This window comes from Oncorhynchus nerka, linkage group LG22, assembly GCF_034236695.1.
Source record: "Oncorhynchus nerka isolate Pitt River linkage group LG22, Oner_Uvic_2.0, whole genome shotgun sequence".
Taxonomy (NCBI): domain Eukaryota; kingdom Metazoa; phylum Chordata; class Actinopteri; order Salmoniformes; family Salmonidae; genus Oncorhynchus; species Oncorhynchus nerka.
Genome location: NC_088417.1, coordinates 22,684,331 through 22,702,823, shown reverse-complemented (window position 1 = coordinate 22,702,823; position 18,493 = coordinate 22,684,331). Strand labels below are relative to the sequence as shown.

The following is an 18,493-nucleotide window of genomic DNA, read 5'->3' as shown; positions in this document are numbered from 1 at the left end:
CTGTGCTTAGCTCCATTCCGTTTAGTTTAGTTTTTATCCTGAAAAACTCCCCAGTCCTTAATGATTACAAGCATACCCATAATATGATGCAGCCACCTTGAAAATACGGAGAGTGGTACTCAGAAATGTGTTTTGCCCCAAACATAACACTTTGTAATCAGGACAAAAAGTTTATAACTTTGCCACATTTTTGCAGTATTACTTATTGCAAATAGGTTGCATGTTTTGGAATATTTTTATTCTGTACCTTCTTCCTTCTTTTCACTCGGTCAATTAGGTTAGTATTGTGGAGTAATTACAATGTTGTTGAATCATCCTCAGATTTCTCCTCACAGCCATTCAACTCTGTAAATGTTTTAAAGTCACCGTTGGCCTCATGGTGAAATCCCTGAGCGGTTTCCTTCCTCTCCTGCAACTGAGTTAGGAAAGATGCCAGTATCTTTGTAGTGACTGGGTGTATTGATACACCAAGTGTAATTAATAACTACACCATGCTCAAAGGGATATTAAAGGTCTGATTTTCTGTATTTTTACCGATCTACTGTCACGCTGGTATAAATGATTTGGGAAACAGGCGCAGGAATGCGTAATAGATATTTTTATTAAGCCCAAATTATGGCGCGCACAGGGTAGTAATCCTAAACAAGAGAGCGAGGAGTACCTTAAATAAATAACACATGTGCACAATGATTAATACACCGGACAAGACCACAATTGCGCGAAAGCCTAAACACACAGTACAGGTACTCACACGCACCAACGGACATTGTAACAATAATCAACAGGTCACTGGTAAACCAAGGGCACATTTATACCCCTGAACAAGTTAGTTAACCCACTGTTTCTAGGCCATCATTGAAAATAAGAATTTGTTCTTAGCTGACTTGCCTACTTTAATAAAGGTCAAATATATTTTTAAATAAAAATACAATTACTATTCACTGGGAATCAGGGCCAGGTGTGCGTAATGAAAGTTCTGGAGGGATCCGTGACATCTACCAATAGGTGCCCTTCTTTGCGTGGCATTGGAAAACCTCCGTGACATCTACCAATAGGTGCCCTTCTTTGCGAGGCATTGGAAAACCTCCGTGACATCTACCAATAGGTGCCCTTCTTTGCGAGGCATTGGAAAACCTCCGTGACATCTACCAATAGGTGCCCTTATTTGCGAGGCATTGGAAAACCTCCGTGACATCTACCAATAGGTGCCCTTTTTTGCGAGGCATTGGAAAACCTCGCTGGACTTTATGGTTGAAACTGTGCTTGAAATTCAGTGCTCTAGTAAGAAAGCTTACAGATAACTGTATCTGTGGGGTACAGTGATGAGGTAGTCATTCAAAAATCAGTTAAACATTATTGCGCAGAGTGGGTCCATGCAACTTATTATGTGACTTGCTAAGCACATTTTTAGAAAAGGGGTTGAATACTTTTTGACTCAAGACAATCAGCTTTTCTTTTTTAGTGATTTTGTAAAACACATAATTACACTTTGACATTATGGGGTATTTATTGTGAGTAGGCCAGTGACACAAAAAAATCAACATTCAATCAATTCAATATTCAGACTGTTACACAACAAAATGTGGAAAAAGTCAAGGGGTGTGAGTACTTTCTGAAAGCACTGTACATTACCAACGCTTAAGTGGTGATTAATTAAGCCTAAACGCTTCACTGGTACACAGCTTTGTATGAACTGTGGTTTTGAGTCAGTTCACATACAATTTACACTGTGGTAGAGGTTGTGGTATTATGGACAGAGATGCTTTCCTTGTGTGAATGAGTCATCTTGTGATTTTCTCTCTTATTAGATTTCCACCTCCTCTATCTCTCTCTTTCCAGTCTCCCTCTCTTTATTGATTTCTCTCTCTGTCTGGGATTTCTGTTCTGCGCTGTCAGCCCTGACTTAGCTCTAGACATTATATATACACACACACATGGATGCACACACACACGTACACACTGCACACAAAATAATCAGTATGTGTTTTTGTGAGTCTGTGTTTTTATGTGTACATGTGTGTGGTGTAGGTGTGTATTTATGTGTACATGTGGGTGTGTCTTTATGTGTACATGTGAGTGATGTGGGTGTGTATTTATGTGTACATGTGGGTTGGTGTGGGTGTGTATTTATGTGCACATGTGGGTTGGTGTGGGTATGTATTTTTCAGCATGTGGGTGAATATGAATAGGTGTGTGCGTCCGAATGCGTGTGTATTTATGTGTACATGTGGGTGGTGTGGGTGTGTATTTATGTGTACATGTGGGTTGGTGTGGGTGTGTATTTATGTGCACATGTGGGTTGGTGTGGGTGTGTATTTATGTGTACATGTGGGTTGGTGTGGGTGTGTATTTATGTGTACATGTGGGTTGGTGTGGGTGTGTATTTATGTGCACATGTGGGTTGGTGTGGGTATGTATTTTTCAGCATGTGGGTGAATATGAATAGGTGTGTGCGTCCGAATATGTGTGTATTTATGTGTACATGTGGGTGTGTATTTATGTGTACGTGTGGGTGTGTATTTATGTGTACATGTGGGTGGTGTGGGTGTGTATTTTTCAGCATGTGGGTGAGTGTGAATATGAATATGTGTGTATTTATGTGTACATGTGGGTGGTGTGGGTGTGTATTTTTCAGCATGTGGGTGAGTGTGAATATGAATATGTGTGTATTTATGTGTACATGTGGGTGGTGTGGGTGTGTATTTTTCAGCATGTGGGTGAGTGTGAATATGAATATGTGTGTATTTATGTGTACATGTGGGTGGTGGGGTGTGTATTTTTCAGCATGTGGGTGAGTGTGAATATGAATATGTGTGTATTTATGTGTACATGTGGGTGGTGTGGGTGTGTATTTTTCAGCATGTGGGTGAGTGTGAATATGAATATGTGTGTATTTATGTGTACATGTGGGTGGTGTGGGTGTGTATTTTTCAGCATGTGGGTGAGTGTGAATATGAATGTGTGTGTATTTATGTGTACATGTGGGTGGTGTGGGTGTGTATTTTTCAGCATGTGGGTGAGTGTGAATATGAATATGTGTGTGCGTACCGTTTGCATGCTAGTGTATTTCCTTGCGCCCACATTCGTCAGTGTAACAATCAATGGTGTTTGTTTTTTCCGGAACCTTCCCACTATCTTAATTAGCATAGCTTTAATTAAAGCTTCATCCCTACGTTCCAGGTTCCGTCTTCTTGCATCTCATTGTGTTTATCAGTGTAATTACTGAACGCTGTGTATCCACTTCAGCCTGTGAGATCACTGCTTTAATAGTCTATTTACCGTACTGAATGGACTGGGCTGGCTCTGCAGTACACATGGAAAGTAACAGCAACACTATGGGGAAAGAGAGGGAGAGAGAGGGGAAGGATAGAGGGGTGTAGATACCAAGAGAATGAGATACCGAGAGACCAAGAGAGACCCCCCCCCCCCCCCTCTCTAGCTCTCTCTCTATCAAATAAATGACATTTCAATTCAAGGGGCTTTATTGGCATGGGAAACATATGTTTACTTTGCCAAAGCAAGTGAAATGGATCAACAGAAGTTAAATAAACACAAAGTGAACAGTAAATATTACACTCACAGAAGTTCCAAAATAATAGACATTTCAAATATCATATTATGTCTATATACAGTGTTGTAACGATGTACAAATAGTATAAAAGGATAATAAATAAACATAAATATGTGTTGTAATGGTGTTTGTTCTTCACTGGTTGCCCTTTTCTTGTGGCAACAGGTCACAAATCTTGCTGCTGTGGTGGCACACTGTGTTATTGCACCCAGTAGATATGGGAGTTTATCAAAATTGGATTTGTTTTCTAATTCTTTGTTGATCTGTGTAATCTAAGGAAAATATGTGTCTCTTGGTCATTCATTTGGCAGGTTAGGAAGCTCAGTTTCCATCTAATTTTGTGGGCAGTAGGCACATCTTTCTCTCTCTCAGTCCCTCAGAGGTTAATGATGATTGAAGGGTAAATAATTAGCATGTGTTTTAATATGTGCACCACCAAACAGAGCTGTTCAATCAGTCATCAGCCCTGACAGGCCTTGTCCAATCAGATTAGCTGCTGCCGTTTACCCATGCCTCCTGTGTGTACCTGTCACTCCCATTGCATTTTTGGGTAGGACCAGAAAAGCTCATTCTCCAGAGCCAGACATTTCTCACTCCCCTAAGGTTAGGATTAAGGATATGCTAGCTAGCCATTACTACATTAGCTTAGCATTGCTAAATTATGTTATCTTATGGTTGGGGGGAACAACATTTGAGATGTCATGGGTGCTGTGAAAATATGACTTTGCTTAGAGAGACCTGTCTTCAGGACTCAAAGACAGCTTTAACAGCTTTCATGTTTTCAGGTCATTTTTCTTCATTTTTTACATTTTTGTTGTCTTTTTCTTCTGAAAGTGTGTTGTGAGAGACATGAAAGCTAGCGATTGATCAAATAGTGCACTGGTTAAGTGTGTGTGTGTGTGTTTGGGATGTGTTTGTGTGTTGTTTATGATGTGGTCACACAACACTTGCACACACATCTTGGCATGCACGCAGAGTTATTTTATTAGCAGATCAAACCCCTTTCTGTTAACTGTCACACACGGATGAACGTGTGTGTACACGCTCATGCGTGCACACAGGCACACACACACTTAATCTAATCTCCTGTGTGATTTAAGGAGTGTGTGAGGGGCTCTCCCTTTAAATCCCTTAAACGCCTGGGGATCCCCTCCTCCATCCCTCCATCTCACTCTACCTTCATCCCTCTCTATCTCCCTCCTTCCCTGATCCCTCGATCTCTCTAACAAACACTTATCATTGCAGCAGATAAAAGACATTGACATAGTCTTTATTTATCTACCAGAACCAGGGGGAACAATCAGGCTGGTAAGAGTACTTAGGTAAGGTGCACTAAGTCTCTGTTTAAACTGTATTGGACAGTTTTTATAGGTTAACACGAATGACATCGCCAAGAGGTTTAGACCTCTTGGTGAAATATGAAACACTTCTGACCATCACAAGGTTGCAGGTTCAAATCCCATTAGGGCTACTAAATTTGCTGCGCTCTGTTTCAGTACTTGGCTCTTTAGAGGTAAACAACCTCAGGGCTCAAGTTGCATAGTGTATTCTTTGGAGTAGTGAGTACTGTATTTCTGGGCTTTGATGATGTCACTTCAGAACAAAAGTAAATCTACGTGTGCCTTCATCAGAACATCACTTGGTGGTAAAGCAGAAACTAAATCAATCCTTGCAACAAAATCCAATTTGGAGTAAAACTGTCAGCTCTATTCCTTTCTTTCCTTCTTGGGGTTTACACGGTTCAGTGACAGAAAGCTGCGAAGAGAGTGAAAAAGAGAGAGAGAGGTAAAAGACAGGGAGAGAGCGAAAAGTGAGGAGAAAAATAGAAAATGAATGGAATGAGGTAGAGAGAGCGAGATAGACACAGAGAGAGACAGGGAGAGACACCAAGAGAGAGAGAGACAGGGAGAGACACCAAGAGAGAGAGAGACCGGGAGAGACACCAAGAGAGAGACCAAGAGAGAAAAAGAGAGAGAGACACACAGAGAGAGACAGAGACAGAGAGAGATAAAGAGAGAAAAAGAGAGAGAGTCCACACCAGACCCTGACCATAGCGTCAACATCATAGCAGAACAGACAAATGAAGAACCCCAAGCCCAGTGGCTCTCACCCCCTCGGAGCCACCCTGATAGCCCTCAGATCAATAGACAATAGAGCAACAGATCAATAGACACTCCACCTGTAACGGCGTTTGTCGAAAGAGAGGACCGAAATGCAGCGTGGTGGTTACTCATGACTTTAATGAAAAAAGCGATACATGAAATAACTATACAAAATACAAAACAACAAACGGAACGTGAAACCTAATTACAGCCTATCTGGTGAAACTACACAGAGACAGGAACAATCACCCACGAAATACACAGTGAAACCCAGGCTACCTAAATACGGTTCCCGATCAGAGAAAACAAGAATCACCTGACTCTGATTGAGAACCGCCTCAGGCAGCCAAGCCTATACTAGACACACCCTAATCAACCACAATCCCAATGCCTACAAAAAACCCAATAAGACAATACAATAAACCCATGTCACACCCTGGCCTGAACAAATAATTAAAGAAAACACAAAATACTAAGACCAAGGCGTGACACCACCCAGACCAACGAGACACTCTTCCAGACCTGTGGGACCCCCCCCCCCCCCGGACCTATACATAGAGGACCCACGCCAAGAGGACTTACATCCAGACCACACCACCAGCCACAAACACACCCCAACCAATCAACACCCCAAGTCAACCATGCCCACACCCCATTTAGGCCCCCTAAGATCAGACCTATGCCCCTCCTGCCAACCCCATGCACCCCAGCTCCGCAAAGAGGGCATCAACATGGAAGTCACACATACGCAGTGAGCGGGCAAATAGGCCCAACCCCCACTCTTACACTAGCCCAAGCCAATGGCATGTACCAGATGCTCAGCAGGCTCTGCTCACACTTACTGGCCTGAGGCAAAACCACACGAGCAACAACATTGGACACTTTATGGAACACAAAGCCTTCACTATCTCATCCTGGGATATCCAAAGCCTGAGGTCATCTACCTTTGGCCTAAAGAGCAGGAACCTGGACATTGTCATCCTGCAAGAAACCTGGTATAGAGGAGAAGGACCCACTAGTTGCCCTCTAGGTTACAGAGAGCTGGTAGTCCCATCCACCAAACTACCAGGTGTGAAACAGGGAAGGGACTCAGGGTTATGCTAATTTGGTATAGAGCAGACCTAACTCACTCCATTAAATTCATCAAAACAGGAACATTTTACATTTGGCTAGAAATTCAAAAGGAAATGATCTTAACAGAGAAAAATGTCATCCTGTGTGCTACCTATATCCCCCCACTAGAATCCCCATACTTTAATGAAGACAGCTTCTCCATCCTGGAGGGGGAAATCAATCATTTTCAGGCCCAGGGACATGTACTAGTCTGTGACGACCTAAATGCCAGAACCGGGCAATAATCTGACACCCTCAGCACACAGGGGGACAAACACCTGCCCCCATAGGCACAACTGTCAACATAACCAACAAAAACGGGTCACAACTCCTGCATCTCTGTCGCACACTGGATATGTACATAGTCAATGGTAGGCTTCGAGAGGACTCCTATGGTAGGTACACCTATAGCTCATATCTTGGCAGTAGTACTGTAGACTACTTTATCACTGACCTCAACACAGAGTCTGAGTGTTCATAGTCAGCCCACTGACACCCCTATCAGACCACAGCAAAATCACAGTCTACTTGAACAGAGCAATACTCAATCATGAGGCATCAAAGCCTCAGGAACTGAGTAACATTAAGAAATGCTGTAGATGGAAGGAATGTAGTTTGGAAACCCACCAGAAAACAATTAGGCTAAAACAAATTCAATCCCTTTTAGACAACTTCCTGGGTAAAACGTTCCACTATACTAGTGAAGGTGTAAACTTGGCAGTAGAAAATCTTAACAGTATATTTGACCTCTCAGCTCCCCAATCAAATCTAAAAATCTCAAATAGAAACCTGAAGCAAATTAACAACGATGACAAATGGTTTGATGAAGAATGCAAAAATCTAAGAAAGAGATTGAGAAACCTGTCCAACCAAAAACATAGAGACCCGGAAAACCTGAGTCTACGCCTCCACTATGGTGAATCCCTAAAACAATACAGAAATACACTACGGGAAAAGGAACAGCACGTCAGAAATCAGCTCAATGTAATTGAAGAATCCATAGACTCTAACCACTCTGGGAAAATTGGAAAACACTAAACAAATCAAATTTATATAGCCCTTCTTACATCAGCTGATATCTCAAAGTGCTGTACAGAAACCCAGCCTAATACCCCAAACAGCAAGCAATGCAGGTGTAGAAGCACGGTGGAGAGGAACCGGGCTATGAGGGGTGGCCAGTCCTCTTCTGGCTGCGCCAGGTGGAGATTATAACAGAACATGGCCAAGATATTCAAATGTTCATAAATGTCTAGCATGGTCAAATAATAATAATCACAGTAGTTGTTGAGGGTGCAACAGGTCAGCACCTCAGGAGTAAATGTCAGTTGGCTTTTCATAGCCGATCATTAGGAGTATCTCTCCCGCACCTGCTGTCTCTAGAGAGTTGAAAACAGCAGGTCTGGGACAGGTAGCACGTCCGGTGAAGAGATCAGGGTTCCATAGCCACAGGCAGAACAGTTGAAACTGGAGCAGCAGCACGGCCAGGTGGACTGGGGACAGCAAGGAGTAATCATGTCAGGTAGTCCTGAGGCATGGTCCTAGGGCTCAGGTCCTCTGATTGAGAGAAAGAAAGAAAGAGAATTAGAGAGAGCATACTTAAATTCACACAGGACACCTAAAAACAAACACGAAGAATTATCTATCCAAAATGGAGATGTATGGGTAAACCACTTCTCCAATCTGTTTGGCTCTATAACAAAGAACAAACAGCAAAAACATATACAGTACATGATCAAATACAAATCTTAGAATCAACTATTAAAGATTGCCAGAACCCACTGGATTCTCCAATTACCTTGAATAAGCTACAGGACAAAATAAAAACCCTCCAACCCAAAAAGGCATGTGGTGTTGATGGTATCCTCAATGAAATGATAAAATCTACAGACAACAAATTCCAATTGGCTGTACTAAAACTCTTTAACATCCTCCTTAGCTCTGGCATCTTCCCCAATATTTGGAACCAAGGACTGATCACCCCAATCCACAAAAGTGGAGCCAAATGTGACCCCAATAACTACCGTGGGATATGCGTTAACAGCATCCTTAGGAAAATCCTCTGCAGTATCATTAACAGCAGACTCATACATTTCCTCAGTGAAAACAAAGTACTGAGCAAATGTCAAATTGGCTTTTTACCAAATTACCATACAGCGGACCACATATTCACCCTGCACACCCTAATCGACAAACAAACAAATCAAAACAAATGCAAAGTCTTCTCATGCTTTGTTGATTTCAAAAAAGCCTTCGACTCAATTTGGCATGAGGGTCTGCTATACAAATTGATGGAAAGAGTTGTTGGGGGGGAAAACATACAACATTATAAAATCCATGTACACAAACAGCAAGTGTGAGGTTAAAACACACATATTACTTCCCACATGGCCATGGGGTGAGACAGGGATGCAGTTTAAGCCCCACCCTCTTCAACATATATCAACGAATTGGCGCGGGCGCAAGAAAAATATGCAGCATCCGGCCTCACCCTACTAGAATCTGAAGTCAAATGTCTACTGTTTGCTGATGATCTGGTGCTTCTGTCCCCAACCAAGGAGGGAATACAGCAGCACCTAGATATTCTGCACAGATTCTGCCAGACCTTGGCCCTGACAGCAAATCTCAGTAAGACGCAAAACTACCTGATCTTCTCAAAAACATAATTTTGTCTAGCTGTGTCCAGTCCAGGTGGTGCTTGTACAGGCAGACCATCTATGAGAGGAAGGATGTCTGTGTTGCGCAGCAGCTGAAACCTGGTGCCGATCTCATATAATGCAATGAAAATGATATTCACCTGAATTGCTGGTACTGCTTGATCTGTGGCAGCGGCCTGAAGGACAGAGTCAGGTGTTGTTGCCAGCCATAGCTTTCCACCAGCACCGTACCATCCCCCAGTCCAACCAGCTGTGTGATGTTGACCCCTGTCACAGTGCTGACCTTCACAACACCAGCAATCTTGGACAAAGTGTTCACTCTGGTCTTTCTGAAGCGCTGCTTGGTGAGGCTGAAGCACCAGTCGGGGGAAAACTTGGAGTGGCCTGTGATCAGGAAGTGAATGTTCAGACTGTGGTGAAGCTTGTGCATAACAGGCACAATACCAGAGCACAAACTTGATCTTATTTTGGCCACTGCGGTTATCACAATTCAGGTCCACACGTGTTTCCCCAACTCCGTAGTTGGTAAAGAAATGGTGCATGTAGTTGATGACTGCGCTGCTGCCTTTGCTGGATGACATGCCTTCATCAACCAAGTAGTTGACTTGTTGTGGCATTCCTTCACAGTAGACACCAAACAAGCCACACTTGCGAGGATTTAAAAAGTAGATGGGACCTGGCTGCATAGGGTCAGAAGGATCGTGCACCTGCAAACAACAAAAGAACATTTAGAGAAATTACAATTGATTGTCTCACCCCTGTCAATCTGTCTTTACACAGCTCAGTGAAAGGTATTTTCCTGCCTCCCATATATATATATAAATATAGTTTTTTGTTGAGTGCATATCTATCTGTCCATCTATGTCCTTAATCAGTATGATGGAGGAAATGATGCTTACTTGTTGAGCAAAATCTAAGCTGTAATGCCTCCTGATGTCTTGCTTGCTGGTTCAGTAGAACTCCAGAGACAACTGCAGGTCTTGACAGGTGGTCTTGCAGTCAGCAACCATCTTCTGGTAGACAGACCGCTCACTCTGAACAAGCAGGAGATGCTGCTCTTGCTTCTTCAGCTTGGCTGACTTAACAGCTTCTGGCAGGTCTGAAGACCTGATAGTTGTTCCTCTGGCACTGTCAGCACAGGTCTGTCCTGGGCTTAGTGCTTGAGATGTGGGGCAGCAATTTTCTAAACATATTCCTGAAGGAAGACAGCCCGACTACACGTACCTCTGGAAAATACTGAAATAATGTGAGATCAATAAAGGTAGTGCCAATCATGTTGGAGGTCAATTAAATAAGGTAAATGTGTTTATGCTTTACATACCAAGTGTTGTCATTGATTCCTTGTAGAGACGCCACCCTGCTACTTTTGTCACATGGGATGGAAGCAGTTTCCCACCAAAGTATTTGTGTCCTGAGTGGAGTCCTGGTAATACCAAGTTCACCACTTGCTGCAAGGTCTCATGCTTCAGGCGTAACCTGTGCTTGCGTCGGTCAGCTCTCTCTTTGATGGGAGGCATTAGACCATTATCCTTGTATGACTGGTGGAGGAGAGTCAGGCATGTTCTACTGATGCTGAAAGACAAATTCCTGTTACAAATATTTTAGCATTATTATACAATATAGGCTAAATGGCATTTTGAGATCACTACATACAGTTCATACACATAATGTTGCTAGCTAGCCAGCCATGTAACGTCAGCTGGCTAGCTAACAGCAAGATTTAACTAGCAATACAAACCGATTGTCATATCTAGCTAAAGTTAACCAAATAGGTTCAATGTTATCTAGTTAGCTATCTAACATTAGGCTATAACTAGCAATGCGAAATGGCATTCTGAGAAAACATCACAAACAATATTTTTACCTAAATCAGGGATTTCCTCATGGTCTGATTCATTTTCAGTCAGAGAGAGTCAGCATGGCACGATCATCCTCCAGCAAGTAGTCCATCACAACTTTTTCCCGCTGACCTTTGTCTATAGAGCCTGATAAATTCAGGGCAGCAATATTATTGAGAGCAGTAGCAACATATTTACCAGTTCTCCATAGCTAACATTATATCTTTAGAAAACACTGCAGTAGAAAGGATTACCTATGCATAACGAGCAGCTCATTTTATAGATACAATATGCTACACCGCAAACCAATCCAAACTCATCTCTTTGCATGTCCAGCCCACTCATTATCTCAGGTAATCATGGCTAGTTTCCTGAATCGGGTAGTAGTAGGGCCTACTCTCAACAGAGTTTTGTGCAACATGTCTGCCTGGCCTTATCTTAGGAGGTTTGTCATTACCTTCACTCCCATGTTAAATGCAGAGTATGTAGGTTTGTGAAGGGTAATTGGACTTTTTAATTATGCGAGATTATGGTTAGAAAAGATCTCAATGAAAATGTTGTCATATTCCCAGATTCCTAATTATGCCCTTCCCAAAACAAAATACTCAAGCTTTAATAATGGTTCATCTAACCAGCAGCATACCACCCTGCATACCACTGCTGGCTTGCTTCTGAAGCTAATCAGGGTTGGTCCTGGTCAGTCCCTGGATGGGAGACCAGATGCTGCTGGAAGTGGTGTTGGACTAAAAAAATATCACAATCCCCCAGGGCAGTGATTGGGGACACTACCCTGTGTAGGATGCCGTCTTTCGGATGGGATGTTAAACGGGTGTCCTGACTCTCTGAAGTCATCAAAGATCCCATGGCACTTATCGTAAGAGTAGGGGTGTTAACCCTAGTGTCCTGGCTAAATTCCCAATCTGGCCCTCAAACCATCATGGTCACCTAATAATCCCCAGTTTACAATTGGCTCATTTATCCCTCTCCCCTGTAACTATTCCCCAGGTTGTTGCTGTAAATGAGAATGTGTTGTCAGTCAACTTACCTGGAAAAAAGTCAGTTAAGAACAAATTGTTATTTACGTCGCTGGGTAAATTGTGCGCCGCACTATGGGACTCCCAATCATGGCCGGATGTGATACAGGCTGGATCCCAACCAGGGACTGTAGAGAAGCCAGAGTAAATGCCAGACATTTCCAAACATCCAGAGTAGCATTACTTCCTCAACAATATGTCAATTTCAGTGCATACTGGATCATTTTCAAACACTTAAAGTGTAAAAAAACAAAAAAGAGTCAACCCCAGTGACAAACCAAACTTTCTTGAGCAGGTCACAATTGACAAAAATAAATAAAATGTTTGCCCAGGAGGAACTAGCCTATAGCTGTTCAAAGTCCATTATCTTCCGGAGCAGAGTACAGGCATGTACATTAATTGTTTGTCTCTTCTTCTCTACTACCTTTCCGCTTTTCTTGCTGACGACCTCTGCCATGGCGGTCTTTGAACCAGTGTATGGATTGATTCCAGCAAAACTGTGAAAACAAAGTGCACAGCCAGACAAAATTGTGGAAAGATGATTAGGTCCCCTGATGTCTTCAAAAGTGTCTGAAGTGTTCTGCATTACCTCTGTACATTGTCCCCAGCTCAAATAACGACTTCACATTATGTGTTTATGCTCTGACAAAGGAGCCTTTCAAACGTATCAACATATCTTGATTCAATTAACCTGCCAGACCAACCTGTGGTACAAAATGCCTCAATTTATAGCCCCTGCAACGGAAAGGACGAAGCATATTTTTGTTTACCTTTGGATGAACTCCAGGGTGTGCGAAGCCTCCTCTTGGTATTTCAGATTGAAGGTATAGAATGAGGCAAAAAAAGCTGCCAGCACTGCCACAAAGTTGGAGTGGACTGACATCACAACCTCCTTCTCAATGCTTATTATCAATTTGGCAACAGTCATTGTGTCACCTGAAATCACATTTATGTTTCACAATGGCCTCTGTGAAACATTGCTATTGTAAGGCCCTGTCTAAAAACAATTACTCACGCAGAAAGTCTTATTGGATATATTACCTTGAACAATCAGTCTTGGTGAGTCTGGCAGTGGAATTGATCCCTCCACATCTGTGGCTGTGGCTGACACCTGTCGTGTCTGTGACTGTCATTAAATGTGAAGACTGTTATTTTATCAAATCAATTCTTTATGTGTAATTATTATTACGTGATTAAACTAATCATGTCATCTTTAATTAATTAGGAAGTCGGGGCACCACGGGAAAATGTTTTTAGAGTCTCTATTTTCCGAATCGACTCTTCAAATATGTACATATCTTATCAAAACAGTTGCTTATTAATTAATTGTACCTCATCAGTTCTCATTACTGAACGTCGCAATCCCTTGGATATATGCACGAACCCTAGCCTCCATAATGAATCAATAATATACAAATTGGCTTAATTATTTATTTGCTAACTAACTAATCAAATCACAGAAATACATAAACAAACAATATAGTTTTTGGTTACTAACACAATGCATTGATAAGTCCCTAGTGGGCTAAACCGGTATTGTGGCTTCGTAGTCAATGGAAAGGGGTGTGGACAGATAAAAAGCGGGAAAGACAAAATGGATTCACTACACACAGTTGATAATTATATTCATGGAAATGCTAATCCTTTGCACATGAACGGCCGCTCATCTGAAAATAATTGCAATGTATATATTTACGCCCGTACTGTATGTCAATGTTGTCTTCTCTGGTGGAATCGCCGGTCCATCGGCTGGAGAGTCAGTTCATCAGAGAGTCTCTGGTTAACTTCCCCATAAGTTACGTCTTTCGTAGTTGTCGATTTCTCAGCAGCTCTGGATAGTGTCTGTTGTATTGGATACGTCAGGCGTATAGATGGTCGTTGCATAGATAGATGCTTCCGCGGTTGTCTGTATTCTCGTACTAGATTTACGTAATTCCCAGCTGCAGACTAGTAATTCTACGTCTAGGATTTACTCTTATTCTGTGGGGATTGATAGTCTCAGAGTTGAACCATTTCCAGCCATGTAGCCAACACTACATGCTGTCTGGTCTCCTGGGCCTGTAGAGTTGTAGTTTTTAACCATTTCAACATATAGCGTCAGCCCCATGCTTTCTAGCCTAATGTAAATTTTGTCAGGAGTGGGTTTTATACACTTCTGAGAAAAGGGCGGTCCATGACGCCAACATAATGTCTATGCTCACGTGGGCCACCGATTTGGTTAACTTTATATGAAAACCCATATTTTCTCATTTAGAAGGTTAACATCACATTACATCTTTTCATAAATAGTTTCATGTTTAATCATATGCGTTTCACAATAGTTAGATGTAAACCCCATATTTAAGAACTGTACACAACCAAAGACATAGTAATGAGTGTTTCCTGTCCCTCATGAGATCACCAAATGAAACACACTCGTAACGACTGTCCCTTAAGTGTCCACGGACCACTCAAACATTCTCAAAAATATAAATATTGTTTAATTATTCAAACTTTAGATGTCCAAGGGTCTCTCTGTGTTTCACAGTTTACATTCCAACCTCGAACACTACAGAGCACAGAGGCAGCGTATTTTATGACCGTCATAAAACAGTCGACTTCCCGCTCTCCCCCTCTACGAGAGAGAGCACGCTGTAGAGTGGACCCATTGTAACCTGATCCTTCAGATCGTCACAGGAGAGTTATGACACAAAGATAAAAGATATACTTGATATAAAATATATAAGATATCTTTTATATATCTTATATAAGATATGAACGATATAAAACAACAAATTCTATAACTTTAAATTCACATATTTTGAACATTTGGCACATCATCATTTTAAACTTCTAAAATTACATAGAAAATTTTATGCATAAGATGCAGATGAATATAAAACTCACATCGGCCTGTAGAAGGAGTGCATCTGTCCTTTCTTTGAAATAGGACATCAGCAGGAGAACAACACAAGGGCCAACTGCAGTCTCTCCACCCTTTTCAAACCTTGACAGGATGTGCCAAACCTCTTCATTTGTTGGTTTGTAGTGGAAGTATTGTATAATAACCTTTCCTTTTTCTACCATTGTTGCATCAATTTTTTCCAGGATTGAGACATCTGTCGGTAACTTGAAGTGGTTGTAGAGTTCCTTCTGTGTGAAAAGGTACGGCCACTTACTTCTCAGCTCGGGCTATCTTAGGTGCTGGGCAAGCGTTGATGGCACAGCGCTGTAAGTAAAATGTTGCTTGCATGAGAGAGTTGTCCTCTGTCACCTCCTGCCGGCCCTTCTCTGGATTAAAGCTGCTCCATTTCCTTATGCTTTGCCTCCAAAGTTTTTTCCGTTTCTTCTGTGGGAAAGTCTGGCTGCCATCTTACACAGCCGTGTTTGTCTGGCTGCCATCTTACAAAGCCGTGTTTGTCTGGCTGCCATCTTACACAGCCGTGTTTGTCTGGCTGCCATCTTACACAGCCGTGTTTGTCAGTCGGCCCTCTCGCACAGCCGTGTTTGTCTGGCTGCCATCTTACACAGCCGTATTTGTCAGTCGGCCCTCTCGCACAGCCGTGTTTGTCTGGCTGCCATCTTACACAGCCGTGTTTGTCTGGCTGCCATCTTACACAGCCGTGTTTGTCAGTCGGCCCTCTTGCACTGATTACAGTCAATGAGCCTGAGAGTGTTTTTCTCTTTCTTAGCCATACCATAGGATTATCACCATTCTTATGCTCAATGCATGTTTTCATCTGATTTAATTGGGATCCATAGCCACTCCCAATTGTTGTGCCATCACTCATTGTATCAGCAAAGCCTTTACGGATACTGTTGTACCATCGTCTTGGCTATTGCACAGCAATCTGCTCTGGTTGGATTAGGCTCAATAACTCTTATTGCATCTACTTTCATTCTTACCATCTCTCTTCGTTCTCCCGTGGTTGGCCGTGTACCTCTAGCGATGGCTGATCTCAGGTTCATGGACATTTTCCCCCAAGGGACAGTGAAGTTCTCCAGCCAGATGTCCAGGTCTACAGTACTGGTCGTACTGGTTGTTGACAGGGTTGTGCTGGATGTGGAGGATGACTGTGAAGGGGACGGGCTTGATGGCTCAAATGTTGATGTATCCTGGATGGCACTAGCTGTGTAACTCCTTACTTGTCCTGGAAGTAAAATAGTTGCTCAACTCAGAAATCTAAAGTAATACAATTCCAAACATTTCCTCTCAACTGTACTGTACTTGTAAATATTTTAGCCAAATGTAATACCTTCAAATCTCCATGCATTTAGCAGCTTCCGGCATTGTATTGGTCTGGTGTGCTCCTGTAGGTCTTCTTCTTTAAGAAATTGAAGGCCTGGCTTTCCCTGTACTCCCACACTTGCTAGCTTGTCCAGGAGGGATGAAAGTGTCTGCTCGGGGAAATCTGGTAGCACAGACAATACTGCCTCTCTTATCTCCTCTCCTAGCAGTGTTATGGCTCTACAACAAAGGGAAAGAATGATGAAGGATCATCATTGATTTGCCAAATACCTTGTACTCCACTAAGGGGTAAAAATCAACAAGGTCTTCAGGGCAGATAAAGTTTGAGTCTTGGGCTACTTCTGTTAGGCAGTGAATACCTAAATCAACTAGCTGCACAGCCTGCTGCCTCTTTAACACAGAATAAACAGAAGAGTAGCAATGGACCAGGATCAACTTCATCTCACCCATTTGCAATCCATCCTCATCTTTCCCCATCACAACATACATTCCCTTTCTGTACTTTGTGCTTTTGACAGTGATATCATTTAAAACAACTGTGTTATATAAATTTGAAATGAAATGCAGCGACTGAATCCTCAATCTTCTTGTTGTAATCAGTGTTGCATAAAAGTCAGTTCCCTTTTCTACTTGAATGAGAGGCGGAAATAAACTGCCAGCACTTAAATAGGCTCGGAACAGTTGGTGTCTCTCTGCTAGAGTCCCACGTAGATTGTTAAAGTTGTGTAATTTCCGTACACACTGCTTGAAGTAAGTATACTTACTCTCGAACCTCAACGTCCAGAGACAAATAAGTGGCTTGAACCTAATGATAAGCTCTGGGTAATAGCAGAGATAATGGTGCATTGACTTGAGAGGTTTGCCAGGAAATTTATCAGTTCTGAAATTGGTATATTCATCAATAAGGACTTGAAGATATGCCACCTGGTCAGCAGTAATGGCGGATGTATCCGACGATTTGTCTTAGGAGCAAAATCAACTGCCATACACCACTATCTGGTAGATGTTTGATTCGATCTCCTACTAAGTTGGGGAGTACTCTCAACAGACAACAGTTTTGTACCGCATATCCACTTCCAGTTGAAGTCAGAAGATTACATACACCTTAGCCAATTACATTTAAACTCAGTTTTTCACAATTCCTGACATTTAATCTTAGTAAAAATTAATTGTCTCAGGTCATTTAGGATCACCACTTTATTTTAAGCATGTGAAATGTCAGAATAATAGTAGAGAGAATTATTTATTTCAGCTTTTATTTATTTCATCACATTCCCAGTGGGTCAGAAGTTTATTTACACTCATTTAGTATTTGGTAGCATTGCCTTTAAATTGTTTAACTTGAGTCAAACGTTTCAAGTAGCCTTCCACAAGCTTTCCACAATAAGTTGCGTGAATTTTGGCCCATTCCTCCTGACAGAGCTTGTGCAACTGAGTCAGGTTTGAAGGCCTCCTTACTCACACAAGCTTTTTCAGATCTGCCCACAAATTTTCTATAGGATTGAGGTCAGGGCTTTGTGATGGCCTCTCCAATACCTTGACTTTGTTGTCCTTATGCCATTTTGCCACAATTTTGGAAGTATGCTTGGGGTCATTGTCCATTTGGAAGACCCATTTGCGACCAAGCTTTAACTTCCTGACTGATGTATTTAGATGTTGCTTCAATATATCCACAGAATTTCCCTGCCTCATGATGCCATCTATTTTGTGAAGGGCACTAGTCCCTTTTGCAGCAAAACACCCCCACAACATGATGCTGCCACCCCCGTGCTTCACGGTTGGGATGGTGTTCTTCTGCTTGCAAGCCTCCCCCTTTTTCCTCCAAACATAACGATGGTCATTATGGCCAAACAGTTCCATTTTTGTTTCATCAGACCAGAGGACATTTCTCCAAAAAGTCTTTGTCCCCATGTGCAGTTGCAAACCATAGTCTGGCTTTTGTATGGCGGTTTT

General features: G+C 42.2%; 1 pseudogene; it reads right to left on the bottom strand.

The window, feature by feature from the left end:
- Positions 1–12,810: 12,810 nt before the first annotated feature.
- Positions 12,811–16,788, bottom strand: LOC135563700 (uncharacterized; annotated as a pseudogene).
- Positions 16,789–18,493: the final 1,705 nt, after the last annotated feature.